Raw genomic sequence first — 15132 nt, forward strand, 5'->3', positions numbered from 1 at the left:
TTTAGATCAGTGGAAATAATAAAAGCTCCTATCTGAATACATGCATAAAAACTTCTGTGTCTGACACTGTATTCCTTTGGCTTCCAAAAATATTGGAGGGTGTTTGGTTATGTGGGACCTGGAGGCATAACAAATCCACGTTCAGTACAGCCATTGCTGCCATGAGGGTGGTGAATGGGTAGGACGGACTGGTGGGGCTGCAAGATGGGCAGGAGAAAGTTTTGTTCCATCATACAAAGAATACAGAATACAAAGAATTCTCTGCCTTAAAAATAAATAAATAAATAAATAAATAAATAAGATCTAGCTGGAGGGATAGGCTGGGACCCAAATTACTGATTCCTAACAGAATATGCTGATACAGTGCCCAGGCTGTGCTGGGTATCCTCAGGACAAAGAGAAACAGCCACAAAAGTGACAGGCTCTGGGTTTTCCCTACAAACCTTTCAGTCCTAGGGACAGGCAGAGCCATCAGAGCCTTGGGGTGCCCGGGAAGCCACACCAGGACAGGGATCTCTGCCACAAGAGGATGCCAGCACTGCTCTGCTTGGCAGTCACAGAAAACATCGGTTTTGCCCTTGGATGCTGTTTTCCAGTGCTCAATATGTGCAGACTTTCCCCTTTCACAGCATTTCTGCAAGACATTGGCACCTGAGCAATGGTTGCTGGTGCTTCAGTTCGAACTTCCCTGATGTCAATACAGGGATGCTCTTCCTGAAAATAAAAGACTTAGGAGCACCTACCGGTGCTGATTTTCCACAGTAGCTGAGAAACAAACACCATTAGTTGAACAGAGTGAAGTGATTTCTTGCTTTATATTTACACCCTATGCTCATTTTGTTTCTCGTACCACTTTTGCACTGACGGCTGCTGTGTTTGGCAGGGATTTGCAAACGCATCGATACTTACAGCCAAAAGTAGGAATGGTCTAAACAGCCGGATGAGGGAAACCCCTTCCTCTCATGTTTATTTTTATAGCAGCAAAATGTAACTGCTGGCTGGCCTCAATTGGTCTTTTTTTTTTCCTTTTTCCCCCCCCCCCTTTTTTTTTTTTTAAGTTGTTTTTCTTCTCTTTTCAGCTTGGGAGTTGAGGGAAACAAAGGAGGAATGAATTAAGAGCAGGAGAAAGACTGCTGTATGGCTGAGTGTCATTTGGTGAGGAAATCAGGCTGAAACTGGAGAGACCAGGCCAAACCCAACAACAGTACTGGGAGGCTTTAAATTGTGTCATTCTGACACCAAGTCAAAGTGGTGAAAACGGCTAGTGATGTTTCTGGCTGCAGTCTAACTCAAATAGGCTCGTACACATATGGAGAGATGCTCACTGACTGCAGTTTGCATCGTTTGGCATACGCTCCTGCAAGATCCTGACTGTAGGGAATCTCGAATGGTAACCCTTGTCCATTCCAAACTGGCATGTGTGTTTAAATTGTGGGGGCTGGTGTGGATTTAGAATGCTTTTGCATTCTGTTCACTGCAGTTATCTTTCTCTGTTGATCTTTTCCTCTTTAGCACCACCATTGTTTCAAGCTTAAATATTTGTGGGGGGAGGAAGGAGTGTGTGATACTTGTCTGGGTCCCCAGTGTATGACAGCCTCTGTGTCTCCTCAGCAAACCTGTACGATGATACCTGGATGGATCTGAACATGAGGGCTGGGCATCCCTTGAAGCTGAAAACTAGGTGGTATGTAGGCTGCTCTGAAAATAATGCCTCCTATTTATTTCCATGGAAACGACAACAGACACAAGGAGCACAATAACACTATATGATAGAGCAAATTCTTAGCTATAAAACGCTGCTTTTCAACATAGTCACCACCATTTTCACCAGCAGTGAACAAGAGCCTGCATGCCACACTCCTAAAAATCTGTGCCAGTGGAGGTGACCCACTGTTTCACAGCTGCTATGACAGCATCGTAGATAGGAAAGTGTTGTCCATGCCATCCATCTTTCATCAGCTCAAACAAATGGAAGTCGGAAAGCACCGATCCACAAGGCACCAAATCCAGACAGTATGGTGGGTGTCGTAGGACAGTCCAGCCAAGATTGGCAGTGTGGTCTACAGTCTTCAAACTGGTGTTGGGCCTGGTGTTATCATGTTGCAAGAGAAAGGTTGTCTTCTTCTCTGACCTGACTCTGGAAGTTCAAAACTTCAGCTTAGTCAGTGTTGCAATGTAGCAGTCAGAGTTGATGATTTGTCTAGATTCCAGGAAATCCAGAGGAATCACCCCTTTCCTATCCCAAAAGACAGTGCATGGGACTTCACCTGCCGATGGCTGCATCCTGAATTTTTTCTTTGATGGGGAATTCATGTTGCCACTCCATAGATGGCTGTTTTGGCTCCAGCTCATAATGGTGACACCACATCTCATTGCCAGTAATGATGTGATCCAGGAAACTGTCACCTTCACCCTCAAATTGATTCAATAGGCCCTGACAAACTTGCATACGGGATTCTTTCTGTTAGAGTGTGAGCATTCATGGGACCCACTTGGTGCAAATTTTGCAATATTCCAACATTGCCGCATTGTTTCCAATGCATTGAAGCTAATATTCAGCTCTGTACACAGTTCCCTGGCTGTAGTCCACTAATTTGTGCAGATGAGCTGATTAAGGCACTCCTCATTTCATGGTGTGACAGCTGTGCATCACTGTATGGAATGTGGCTTATCTTTCATGTTGCTGTCACCACTACTGAAATGCACTACGCACCACCCCACTGTGCTCACATCCACTATTTGGTCTCCAGAAACATTCAGCAAGCGTTGAGGAATATCAGTGGGTGCCATTTTTTCCATATGGAGGAATTCAGCGACACACCTTTGCTTCGTACACACTTCCACGTCAGATACCATTCTGTCAGACTGCCCTTCTGCTTCCATCTATCACACAGCAATGACACGTAATGGAATATTGGTGGGAAGGCTCAACCTCTGCTTTCATACCACCAAAATCTGCCTCTGACACTGTGGGCCAACATTATAAAATAGGGGGCATTACTTTCAGAGCAGCCCTCATAGATGGATAATCTGCAGGTAGGTTGTTCAAAATAAAAATTATTGCTGTACATATGCTGGGCAGCAAAAGTGTCTTACAACAGTCCTACTGTAGCAACCCATGGTAAAAAACAGTTATCAGTCCTGGTTCTGGCAGAAAGAGTGTAGGGCAGCTTTCCAACTCTGGGTGAGCCTTTGGTGCCTCGTCTCATAGGTAACTATTCAGAGGGTGGCAGTCTGAAGTGCAAGGGATAGGAGTAATGTGAAATAGCTTAACTCTACTAAAAGCCAAATAAATTGGTGATGGCTGGAACACTGCAGGACATCACTGAGTTTTCATACACAACCAAGCATTCTTCTCTTTAAAGCCCTTGCTGAAAATTGAAAATAGTATATGAAACAAATGTCTTACCCTTCAAGAAAACACTTCAATTTGTTGAAGGAAACTAGGAACAGTTAAGAAAATAGAATAGAAAGTAGTATATCTTGTGGTAACATCCACATCTAGGGAATGTGTTGAAAAGTAAATATAGTTGACTTTGAGCAATGCTTTCCCATTCTCTTTCAATGTGGTTCAATAATTTGGTTCCTGATGAGCTATATGATGGAGAGGTGAAGTGTGGAAAGGCTGTATGGCCTGAGTGGAGATGCAGCATGGATCACAGCCTTGTGCTCATGGCTGTCATGCTGCCAAGGTGGAGGGGATGGTCCCTCACAGGAGCTGCCCATCATGCCCATGTATGCCAGAAGCTGCAGCAGCCTTCCCTCTCTCAGCCTTGCTTGCCTCCCTCTGTGGAATCATAGAATCATTAAGGTTGGAAAATATCACCGAGATCATCTGATCCAACCGTTGACCCGTCACTACATGCCCATCGCACCTGGGAGGCTGTGGAGCCCCTGCCATCCATCTCCTCATCCATCTCAGTGCTAGGGAAGGGCAGCTGAGTGTTCTGCAGGGCATGGGTGAGGTCTCAGGGGATGAAGAGATGCAGGGACATCCAGGCATCATCAGGTGTTTCTAGTCACAAAATGTGGCATCTGGTGCACATGCCTGGAGACCTCAGGTCAATGTTCTCTATTATAATGGCTTGTCCAGTGCATATTCAAGTATTTGATGGAAACTCTGGACTTCTGTTATGGGTTTGTTAAGGGATAGAAACAGTAATGATTTAATTAAACCTTGCACTGAACCTTCCAGCTGTGCATTCATTATTTGCATTGCAAACAGAGGAACTGTGAAGTGGTCTGGCTTCACCCAGGCTAGGACTTTGACACTGTCAGAAGTACCAGAAGTACCATCTGTGTGTTCCCATCCCTGTGTCTGTTCTCAGCTCTGCTATTCTTGCATTATTTAAGCATGTGTTGTACATATGGGAACATGTAAGCTTTATAAAAGTGTGTTGAAGTGAAGGATCTTTGTAAACACATTCTTTCCTTCCTCTGAGGGTCACCAGTCTTTGGTGAATATCCAAAGTGGAGCAGCGTGGAGCAGCTACAGCACACAGCAGTGCCTTGATAGATGCTAGGGTGCTCAGGACCCACCAGGATAATGGGGATTTTCAGTGCATTGAGACAGACAACTTCCAGGAAAGCTTGTGTCTGCTAATCATGCCATAATAACAGTCTGCGATCTCCAGGCTGTAAACCACCTGTTTCCTACACAGCTGTGAATATTTAATTTGATGGAAGGCATTTCTATTCTAGAGCTCAAAGTAATTCAGCTCACTTAGGTGGTAATTTTTATCATAGTAGTTCTAGGGGAAATATAGATATAAGCTAGACTGAAAACTTAATAAATGCCTACTGGGATACAGACACCAGGGGCTGAGGAGCTGACTTGGGCGTTTGTCGTTCCATGGCCTTCATGTCTTGTATCTCAGGCAGGGCATGGCCAAACAAGCAGATAGAGGGGTGAGGACCCAACCCATTGCATCTCCCCTGGCCAATGCATGGGACTTCCCAAATCCGGGAGATGAGGCAGCCCAGTGTAGGAGCATGGTGATGGGTTACCAAAGCCTCAGGGGCTGCTGGCAGCTGGCGGAGGTTTGGCATTGGAGGTGCTTCACATCGATGTTTTGGGCAGACAGGCTGTGGGTTAAGCTCCCAAACTGGCATCTTTCAAGAAAAGAGGTCAAGGAGGAGTTTGGCTTTTATTTTGTTTTGACTCAAGCGCAGCTGGGGAAAGCAAGTGCTTTCAGGACTCCCAACTCCATTTCTCTTTGTAAAATGTTCTTTTGCAAAATTGATTATTTCCTTAGGTTGAGAGAGTCTCAGAGGAACTTTACAGTTGAGCTGCTAAAAAGTACAACTATTTCTCTTTTATGCCCTAAGAGCAGCTCCAGATTTACATTTTAGTTCACTGAAGTTATTTCAACAATTTTTTGGAGGAAATCTCGTTGCGAACAATGAAAAATAATCCCATTTTCAGGTGGTTAGAGATGTGATGTTTGGAACCTGCTGGTGTTCTTAAAGTGGCATATTTTAAAAGTCTTTTTGTTTATTTGTGGGCTTTTTTTGTTTTGTTTTGTTACGGCACGCTAATTCTTTCTTGTAAGCATCCCAAATGACCACTCAGGGATCGGGCTGGTGCTAGGGTTGTGCTCGTCCATTCGAGAGGAGCTACCCATGCAAAGAGCTCAGGATGAACAAAGCTGAGCAAGACCCAGTTTATTTGTATTAGTAATCACAGTTGCAAAACAAATAAAAATAAAAAGACATTTTAGTGTGAAATGTATTTGTGACTCCTTATTTCGCTATTGCCTCACTCCAAACTTTCAAAAGCAGTAGTACATCTTGCAGAACTGTGAGACTGTTTGTAAGATCTGAAATATGTATGCATATGTATGTGTATATGTATATTACCAACTTGTTTCTGAGCTGCTGTGTTAAATCATGTTTTCATAGCCACAAGGGGTAGAAATATTTTTCCGTGCATTCTGAAGAGGATTGTGTGGTACGAGCACAACAGCGAGGGGCTGGATTTAGTCCCGCTGGAGATTTCTTCCTTCTTTATGTTTCCTAGAGCTGGGAGCCTCACAGAGGCTGCACCAGCTGGGTCTTTAGGAAAAGCACCAACAACTGGAAGGCTCGTTATACAGTCCTAAGAAGCAATGACACTATATGTAATGTATTTGTTTTAATTAACTCTCTAACTGGAGGTTAGAGATGAAAGGAACGACAGGGCTACTTAGAACTGTAGGTATTTGGTTGGTGGTTAAAAGCATTTTATTTGTAGGGGTGGTCTGGGGCCTCTTGGCAAGACAGAGCCACTTGTACATTGGACACAGTACTGAAAAGACAGGATTTCAGAGAGTGGATTCAGTATAAGGTCACTGAATTGATCCCATTAAATACTGAAACTGCTTGGCACCAGGATTATAGCACAAGATGGGGGATTGGAGGGTTCTGACCCAAAATCCCAGTGCTGAGCAGTTTCCACCCCTTCGGCAGGTGGAGGTGTAACCAGTAGTTTCTCCGTTACAATTCAGTGAAACTAGCATTTAGCCTTACTTTGAGATGGAGCAAAATGGGAAGCAGTTCCCCATTTATCTGTGAATAAGCATGCACCTTTTTCTATTCTAAGCTCTTAAAAAGCATTTTTGGTCGTGTAGCTCCTGGCTATTTGAGTAGCTCTGATATTCTTTCAGGAAATCCGGTTGTGTCTTGTATCTGGAAGTTGTATCTGGAACAGGCTGCCCAGGGAGGTGGTGGAGTCACTGTCCCTGGAGGTGTTGAAGAAACGTGGCACTGAGGGGCATTGTTTATGGGCATGCTGGGAATGGGTTGATGGTTGGACTGGATGATCTTAGAGGTATTTTCCAACCTTAACAATTCTGTGATTCCTTTGAAAAGAGATGGAAAGGAGCGTAAAACTTCAAGTTATTTCTCTGACTTGCTCTCAGGTTTCCCAGCCAACCTTTCCATATCCAGATAGCAGAGAGAGTGTGGAGTTTCAAATTCAAATTCTTCAGCTTTAGCTGCATTCTGGGCACTGCCAAAACAATCAATAAGCTTCTGTCTCGCAAGGGGGGAGTTTGGCTGGGTGTATTGCTTTTGCACAGGTCACCCTGTGACCACTTGTTTTCCTTCACATATCTGTAGTGTATATTCCCTCACCTTCAGGCAGGACATTTCTCAGACCTTTCCCTCCCATCTCCAGGAAAAAAGAAAAAAAGGAAAAAAAAATAGAAAGAAAATGAGGAAAACCAACATTAGCTTTAGGACCCAGCTGGTGAGCCCCTTGAAGGAGGAGAAGGGCAATGGGCCAGATGTGTTTTGTTGAGGCTCCCAGTAGCCAGAGCCAGTTCTGGTATGTGTCTGCTGCAGCAGATGTTTGTGGGTATTTCCAGCCCAACAGCAGCCGTATCTCAGGAAATCCCTATGGGAGTGCTCCCCACTGTCTGCCTGGTCTTGGAAGTGTGGATTTTCTTTTTCCCAAGGGGCCCTCAAGGTATGCAACACTACATCTCAGAGCACATCTGCATGGTCCTGTCAGTGGTCATGGAAGAGGCACTGCTGCAGTTCCCATCAGTCAGCATTCTTGGGTGCTGTCAAATAAACTCAACTGCAGCAGAGCGGGATGGTTGCTGTTTTGCTGTTTTTCCTTCTGATTTTCCTGGACTTACACAGCTTTTCCTCTCTTTTGTAGGTGTCTGAAGTTCTGCTCGCCTTCAGAAGTAGCACTGAATTCCCAGGATGTAAGAAATACAGCACAGTGAGTAGATGTTTTATTTCTGTTTTCCTTTTAAGTGAGAAACCCGAGCTTGCTCGAACAGAAAGAAGAATAAAAAGAATTTGTTTTTTTAAAAGACACTTTTAGAACTGTTTACAGCAAGCAACTCCAGTACTTTGGAACCAGTTGTATGTCTCTGGCACCTCTTTGCAACCCACAAAATAAAGTCAGCATTGTATTACCACATAGGCTGAGTAATTATCTCATTGCAGATATGAACCACATGAATGCATTTAACTATGAATATGGTCAATAGAATGGACCATTAGCACCAGCTGAAGCTTGTTTGTTGATTTCAAGCCCTACCAGCCATTAAAAGACAAAAAACATTGATGGAGACTTGAGGCAAGGAATTCCTCAGGAAGAAAGCTTTCATGTTCTGAAAGGGGAGAAAAACATGGATTTGCCATTAGGTTGTTTTTGAGTGCGTGTGTGTGTGTGCATACAACAACCCAGCCCTGTCATCATCACAGAAAACAGCCCAGTATCTGGCTCCTGTCTGATCTGATCGAGGAACTTCTGAGGTACTTTGACACCACGTGAGGCATCTGCGTGCCTGGCTCCATCCCTTGCTTCAAAATAGCTCAGCCAGTATCTTAGGTGTGTGTGTGTGTATATATATATGTATATATATATACACACACACATAGAACTTATGTATATACAGTGTATATATATGTGTGTACATGTGTGCTGGATATGTATACTATGCATACATACATACACACTGTATATATAACTATACATAGCTATATAGTTATGTATATAGGTGCACAGGTATCTAGTTATATAGTTATGTACAGAAGCAGTGGCCACACCAAAGGTTTTCCTTCTGCATTGCCAGAATTCACTGCTTTTCCGTATGTTTTCCTATCAGAGCAGTTGTACAGGGGTTGGGTTTTTTTGAGGTTTTTAAAATCAGCACAACTCCCATCCTGTTTTTACCCTCTTCTCTTGGTGGTAGAAATCTACGGTTACTTGGAAATCAGCAGAATTTTGTTTCCATTTTTATTTCGGTGGCATACAGCCTGTTTTCTGTTACACCAACACAAATCTATTTGGGCTACAGCAGAATAAAACCCCAAACTGAAATCAGCCTGAAAAAAAGAAAGGGCTTTGTTATGTTAACAGGAATGAAATGGAGTCCATGAGCGTTCGGGAAAACAAACGTGGTAAAAATTGCTAAATAAATAACTGACAGGCATTCAGAAATGGGTAAGCAAATACCCCGCAATAGGGAATCCTGTTTTCAGCCTTTTCAGTCTTGTTATTACTGGGAGAAAAATGACATGAGATCATGATGGTATTTTGGATTTGCCCTTGGTAAGTTCCATCGTCTACAGTCCCTTTGAATCAGAAGTGTTTTCTCCTCCTTCCTTGGTGCTCAAGCAGCCACAGGAGAGCTGCTAATCAAGCTGTGGGTTTATTTCTTGTCAGTCGCTTACAAAGCATCTCTCAGAGGGGCTCTGGCCTCGTTCTCCACGCTGTGCTGGCTGCAGAGAGATGGGATGGGTAGAGACTGAGTTAGAAAGATGCATTCAGCAGAAAGGTGCTTCGTAGCATGTTGTGTCTCTCAAAGCATAACCGTACATTACAAATGCTGTTCAAGCAACGTTTGCTTTCAGATGTTTCATTCTCTGTTAAGTAGGCAGTGTTGAAGTTTGGCCTCTGCTCTGCAAGCATCTCTGAAGTCCTGATGTATGTGTGTCCTAATGCACCCACGCGGTGCTTGCTGCTGCAAGAGGAGCAAAGAGAGGGACCTGCCTGTGCTGTGCTCCAGCTCTTCAAAGACAGAGCGCTGGTGCCATGCAAATGCTGTCTGTTTTGTTAAGTCAAAGCAAAGCAGCAACGCGGTAGCTCTGATATATTGGTGCTGTGTTAAGAGGGTGGGAGATAAAGCAGAAGAGCAGGCTGCTTGGAAGCTGCCTGGGTAACTCATGTACGGTCTCGGATGGCTCTGAAGTTATTGCAGTGAGATGCAGTCATTGTTCAGCAGAGAAAGGAGACAGTAAATTCCCATTTTCCTGTCTTCTAATGCTCTGGCTTGTGAAAGGCTGTTTGACCAAAACCAAGAGGAACTGGGCAGTGGGAGATGGCTGCAGCATGGCAATGCCAACTGAGAAACACACAGAAGATGGAGGAGAAACTAGAGGTAGAAGAGCTCGGCTCCTTTATCTCTGCTCTCTGGTGTTATCCTGCAAAATGCTTTGGGCATTCAGCCTGGAGAGGTGTGCTGGAGAGAGGAGGAGGAGAAGTCTGCTTTGCTCTTCTGCTTTCCTCCATCCACCCGCAGTTATCTCCCGGCACTCAGAGAGTGTGACCTGCCTGCCAGAGAGAGTTTGCAGCATGTGGCAGCTCTCAAAGACTCTGTTCCATTGCAAAGGATAGACTGGATATAAGGAAGAAGTTTTTTACAGTAAGGACAGTGAAGCACTGGAACAGGTTGCCCAAAGACATGGTGGATGCCCCATCCCTGGAGATATTCAAGGTCAGGCTGGATGGGGCTCTGAGCACCTGATCAAGCTGCAGGTGTCCCTGTTCATTGCAGGGGAGTTGGCCTAGATGACCTTTAAAGGTTTCTTCCAACTCAAATGATTCTGTGATTCTGTGAGGGGGACATGTCACAGCAGTGTGGCACCTGTCCCACACTGGGATGCTGTGCAGGGGACAAGGAGATGCCAGCACAGGCTGCAGCATCAGGCTTGTGAGACATGGCAGGTCCAGCAGGGAGCATGGAGGGCAAAGAAGCACATTTTGTGCTCTGGAAAAGCTTGGAAAAAGTCACTTGGAAAAATAAACTGTTTTCTGACAGAACTTCTGTCAGGATGTGTACTGTGAAGGAGATTCTTGTTGCGGGGAGCCTTTCTCTGCCGCATATGATTTGGATGGGTTTTAGGGGCGGCATGTTTGTTTTCTGTTGTTATCTGGGGCTTGAGCAGTGAATTTACAAACACTTCTTATCAAAGCAAAGCAAAGCAAAGCTTTGCCAGCAGTGTGTGGCAGCACTCTGTGCAGGGCTTTGGCTCCGGATGGTGCCCTCGGCCCCCAGCCAGGAGAGTGTGAGGAGATTTCCTCCATGTGACATCAGATCCACGTCTGTCCCGCAGCCGGGGGCAGCTTTTCCCAGTGCTCAGCACATCCCAAGCTTTGCTAACGCCACAGCTGCTCCAGCTTTCCAGCAGCCCCAGCGCAGCCATCCCCCAGGACCCGCTTGGAAGGAACGAGGAAAGAGAAGAAAGCAGGTTTTGTTCCATTCTTCGTATTTCTGGTCGTGTCTCTTCTTCCTTTTCTTTTCCATTAAGCATGATGTCACAAATGACATCAGTCCAATAACTGCTTGTGGTTGTCATAGTCACAGTCTGTGACACCCAAACAAAGCAGCAGGAAGCCAGCGCTGGCGTACAAATGCTGTAATATTCATCACATTCCCTTTGATTAATAACTATGCGATTAGGTATTTTTTTTCCATTAGAAAAAGGTGGGCAGACGGGAGGCTAAAAGAACAAAATGAAGCTGTTGGGGAGGGGAAGGTTGTCCTTGGCTCCATCTGAGCCATGCAGCCACACTTCTGCCTCTGCTTCCACTTCCTCAAATCAAAGTTGCCTGGGACCTTGATCACTCAGCTCCACACACTGTGCCTGGCAATAGGCAAGCACCTGCTGCAGGACAGGCCTCAACAATTTTAAAAACCCTTCACTCAGAAGGCGGTGAGGTGCTGACACAGGCTGCCCTGAGGAGCTGTGGGTGCTCCATCCCTGGAGGTGCTCAGGACCGGGTTGGCTGGGGCCCTGAGCAGCCTGGTCTGGTGGGAGGCAGCCAGCCCATGGCAGGGGGCTGGGGCCAGGTGGGCTTTGAGGTCCCTTCCAACCCAAGCCATTCCGTGATAAGACTCTATGATATTCTGTGAAATAGATTGGGAGCTGCAGTGGAGCTCGTGGCTCCCATGCTTGGCTGGGATTAGGAACTGGCCCTGCTGAACCCAGGGCAGAGTCCAGCAGTGAGCACTGCCCCGCCGGGGGGAGCACAGGGCCTGGCAGCAGGGTGCTCATGATATAATAGCTGGTGGTTGATTAATATGCCGTGAGTCAGAAACACCGGGGTGTTTTAGCTTTCTCCAGTTGCTATGGCGACGTTATTTTAACAAATAGCTTTTTAATATTTAATTAAAACTCAGCTTTTGGCAAGCCAGAGTAAAAACTATTACAAACACTACTACAAAGGGTTAGCAGTGAAGTGTATTCAGAGCCACAGGTTTTAGTGGCTTTTTTTTTCTTCCCCCCCTTAGAACTGTCAGCTTCCCAAAGGAAAAAAACGAATAAATCACTGTAATTCATTAGTTGTGAGAAACGTATGCATGTTCCCAAGACACAAAGCAAATGTAATGCAAATCTGCAGTTACACTTGACAACTGCAGGTTGTCTCTTCTTTGATGCCTAACGCCAAGCTGCTCTATGAGGACGGGGTTTGGTAACGTTTCTTAAATGCTGCTTTGTTGCCCGACGTACTTGCTCTACCATTGCCTGCTGGATGAGCTCATGCCCATTTTGTTTGCTGCCTGTTCTTCCATGAGAGGTTGGATGCTTTTCCCTCGCCAGCTTGTTGAGGAGGCTGGTCCTGGGGCCGGTCCCTGGACTGGTTCCTGGTCTTTTTTTAGGTGAGCTCCTCTGCTCCCTGGTGCTGCCGCGGAGACAAATGAACAGTGAACTCGGTCTCAAGAGAAAAATAAATATTTAACAGCTCTCTTTGTAAATACCTTTTATTTATAGAATGGTCGCAGGTTCTGTTGTGCTTGGTGAGCGGGGTTGCTTCTTATGCAGGAATGCTGCCTTCAGGGACTCGGTGGATACTTAATGTCATTTGTAGTATAATAATAAAATAAACGTGTCACTCCCATGGGGTTCCCTCCCAGCCCCTATTTTCTCTGATTAACTCCAGTATTGCACACTTTGTCTCCATTTGCATCGCATCGCTTAATCTTGTACTGAAACAGCATTTGGAAAATAACACCTTTGTTTCCTGGAGGGAGGGGAAGGCTGTTCAGTGTTTTGACATACGCAGAAGAGTCTGAAACTACAGGTAGTGCATCACATATCTCCATCGTGTCTCTCCAGGTCCCTGGCACTGGTACTCTCCCAGAAGGCTGGGATGGGGCTCAGCAGCACAGCACTGAGATCTAAAGCTTTCCTTCGTGTTTATGCTGAAGTTGTGCTATATAGCAATACCAATTTCAGTGATAATATTGTTGCTGCTGTAGTATTGCAAATAGTGCTTTAGGCAGTTCTTTAAAGCACTCCCTTGCATTCCCATGTTTCTGTGCATGGGATCCCTCTGTTTAAGCCTCTCTGCCAGCTGGTGCCTGTCTCAAGGAGCCCAGACATGATCCAGGGGTGCAGTGGGAGTTGTGATTCCATTGATGTGTCATACGGACTCTTCCTAAAAAAGCTGAAATGTGATTTGCAAAGGGAAATAAAAGCTCTGCTGCAAGCGTGGACTGCAGTAGGAGAGCTCAACTGCCAGGTCCCTGGCACAGCTTCAACAGCTTGGCCTCCTCGTATGGGTGAGTCGCAATGCATGGTGCTATATGGGCTTCAATTCACAGTAAGTAAGCCAGCAAAAAGGTCCAAGCTGGCACAAGGGATGCATCTCCCCACTGCTTAGAGCCATTGCGATGACAGGGATGCCCAAAGCAAAGTGAGACCAAGTGCCTTTTAGTGGTGTAGGATCCATGCACACACCTGGTATCACAAGTCAGTAACGTGGCCCGGATCCCCATCTCAATGATCTTTAAGGTCCCCTCAGGCCTAAGCCGTTCTGTGATTCCATGATTCTGTAAAGGCTGTTTTTGTATTAAACACATTATCAAAAGGGCAGAAACCTGAGCATCCCACAGCTGTAGGGTAATGTGTAGCTCTGCCTGTTGCAGCCCTGAGTTGTGCTTGGGTCTGCTACTGTAGGAGCTGCGCTGCTTCTCTTCCTAAGAGAAGCTCCAAAAGCAATGAAGTGTGCATTTTCTGTGTGTCATGGGGCTGGCTGAGTATCTCCTTCCAGCCACGTCTGGCTGACTAATTGTGTCACTCGGATGAACCACTGACTGCGACGTGAGGCTTGGGCGAGTGCTGAGGTGGTGGGAGGCTGTGGGTCAGCCTGTGTGCTGAATGTGGTACAAAGCCACCAGAGCCGGGAGCTGCAAAGGTGGGAAAGGGTCTGGAGGGCAGTGAGTGAGGAGCAGCTGATGTCCCTGGGTTTGTTCAGCACAGAGCAGAGGAGCTGAGGCCTCATGGCGGCTGCAGCTCCTCACAGGGAGCGGAGGGGCAGCGCTGAGCTCTGCTCTCTGTGACAGCGACAGGGCCCGAGGGAACGGCATGAAGCTGTGTCAGGGGAGGGGCAGCTGGGGTTAGGGAAGGGGTCTGCACCACAGGGCGGAGGGCACAGAACGGGCTGCCCAGGGCAGTGGGCATGGCTCCAAGCTGCTGGAGTTCAAGGAGTGTTTGGACAACGCTCAGAGAAGTAAATTTTGGTTTGGGGTGGTCCTGTGTGGAGCCAAGAGTTGGACTCAGTTATCCTTTCAGGTGCCCTCCAACTCAGGATGTTCTGTTCTGTGTTCTTGCTGGATGTCAGAGGAGGGTTTGAGGTATAGGAGAGCTGTGCACCTGCAGTAAGCAGAAGGTGACTGTGATTCTCATCTCCCTTCCCAGAGGAGAACAGCTCCAATGAGACCAACCAGCCAAAAATAAAGCCCCCGAGATGGACTCAGTGCCACTCTGCAGCAGCAGTGCAGCATGGTCAGGGATGTAGTGAGCAGAGATGGTGAGCTCCATACAGCTGGGTTCCAGCAGGGGCTCTGTGTAGACGGGGTTTCCCTTAGCCCCCTCCCATACGAGGTCTCTGCCAGAGCTCATCACCTCCTCCTGAAGCTGCCACTTTGTGGCATGGCTGTGTTTGCAGATCACCTTCTGCTCGGCTGCACACAGCATGCTGCACTGCTTCTCAACAACCCAGCTGCCTTCCTGTCCTGCTTGTGCATGGCTTTATTGCTATCTCGGCCCAGTGCATTTAATGGCAAGTCTTCAGAGCAAATAAAAAAATCCGGTAAGTTTAGCTGGTGAAGTACACCTGCAAATCACAGTCCCCATGTTCCTGTTTCTGACATCTCCCTTCTGCAGCGTATCTCCCAACCAATGTGCTGCTGTGCCCATCAGGTCTCTGGATAGCAATAGAACTGAAAATGTTGCTTCTCCTCCTGAAAGCCCTGCTGTGCTCTGTGGCACGTCAGAAGCACTGTGCTCAGATTGTAGTGTCCTCTTTTACGTCCACCTGAAGCACATACCTTCAGATACAGTGATGGTGACTCAATGGGATCTCATTAGTTGTGCTTTCCTTTCCAGATAGCACCTCATCTATTT

At 46.3% G+C, this 15132-nt stretch overlaps 1 protein-coding gene across 1 annotated transcript in view; it reads left to right on the forward strand.

Moving 5' to 3' along the window:
* ZHX2 (zinc fingers and homeoboxes 2) overlaps positions 1–15132 on the forward strand; it is a 64588-nt gene that overhangs the window by 19465 nt on the left and 29991 nt on the right. The window contains exon 2 of the mRNA XM_021386727.1: positions 7646–7711. The gene's annotated coding sequence lies outside the window, so the exon portion shown is untranslated. The remainder of the gene's footprint in view (positions 1–7645; positions 7712–15132) is intronic.

Source organism: Numida meleagris, chromosome 2, assembly GCF_002078875.1.
Source record: "Numida meleagris isolate 19003 breed g44 Domestic line chromosome 2, NumMel1.0, whole genome shotgun sequence".
NCBI classification, from domain to species: domain Eukaryota; kingdom Metazoa; phylum Chordata; class Aves; order Galliformes; family Numididae; genus Numida; species Numida meleagris.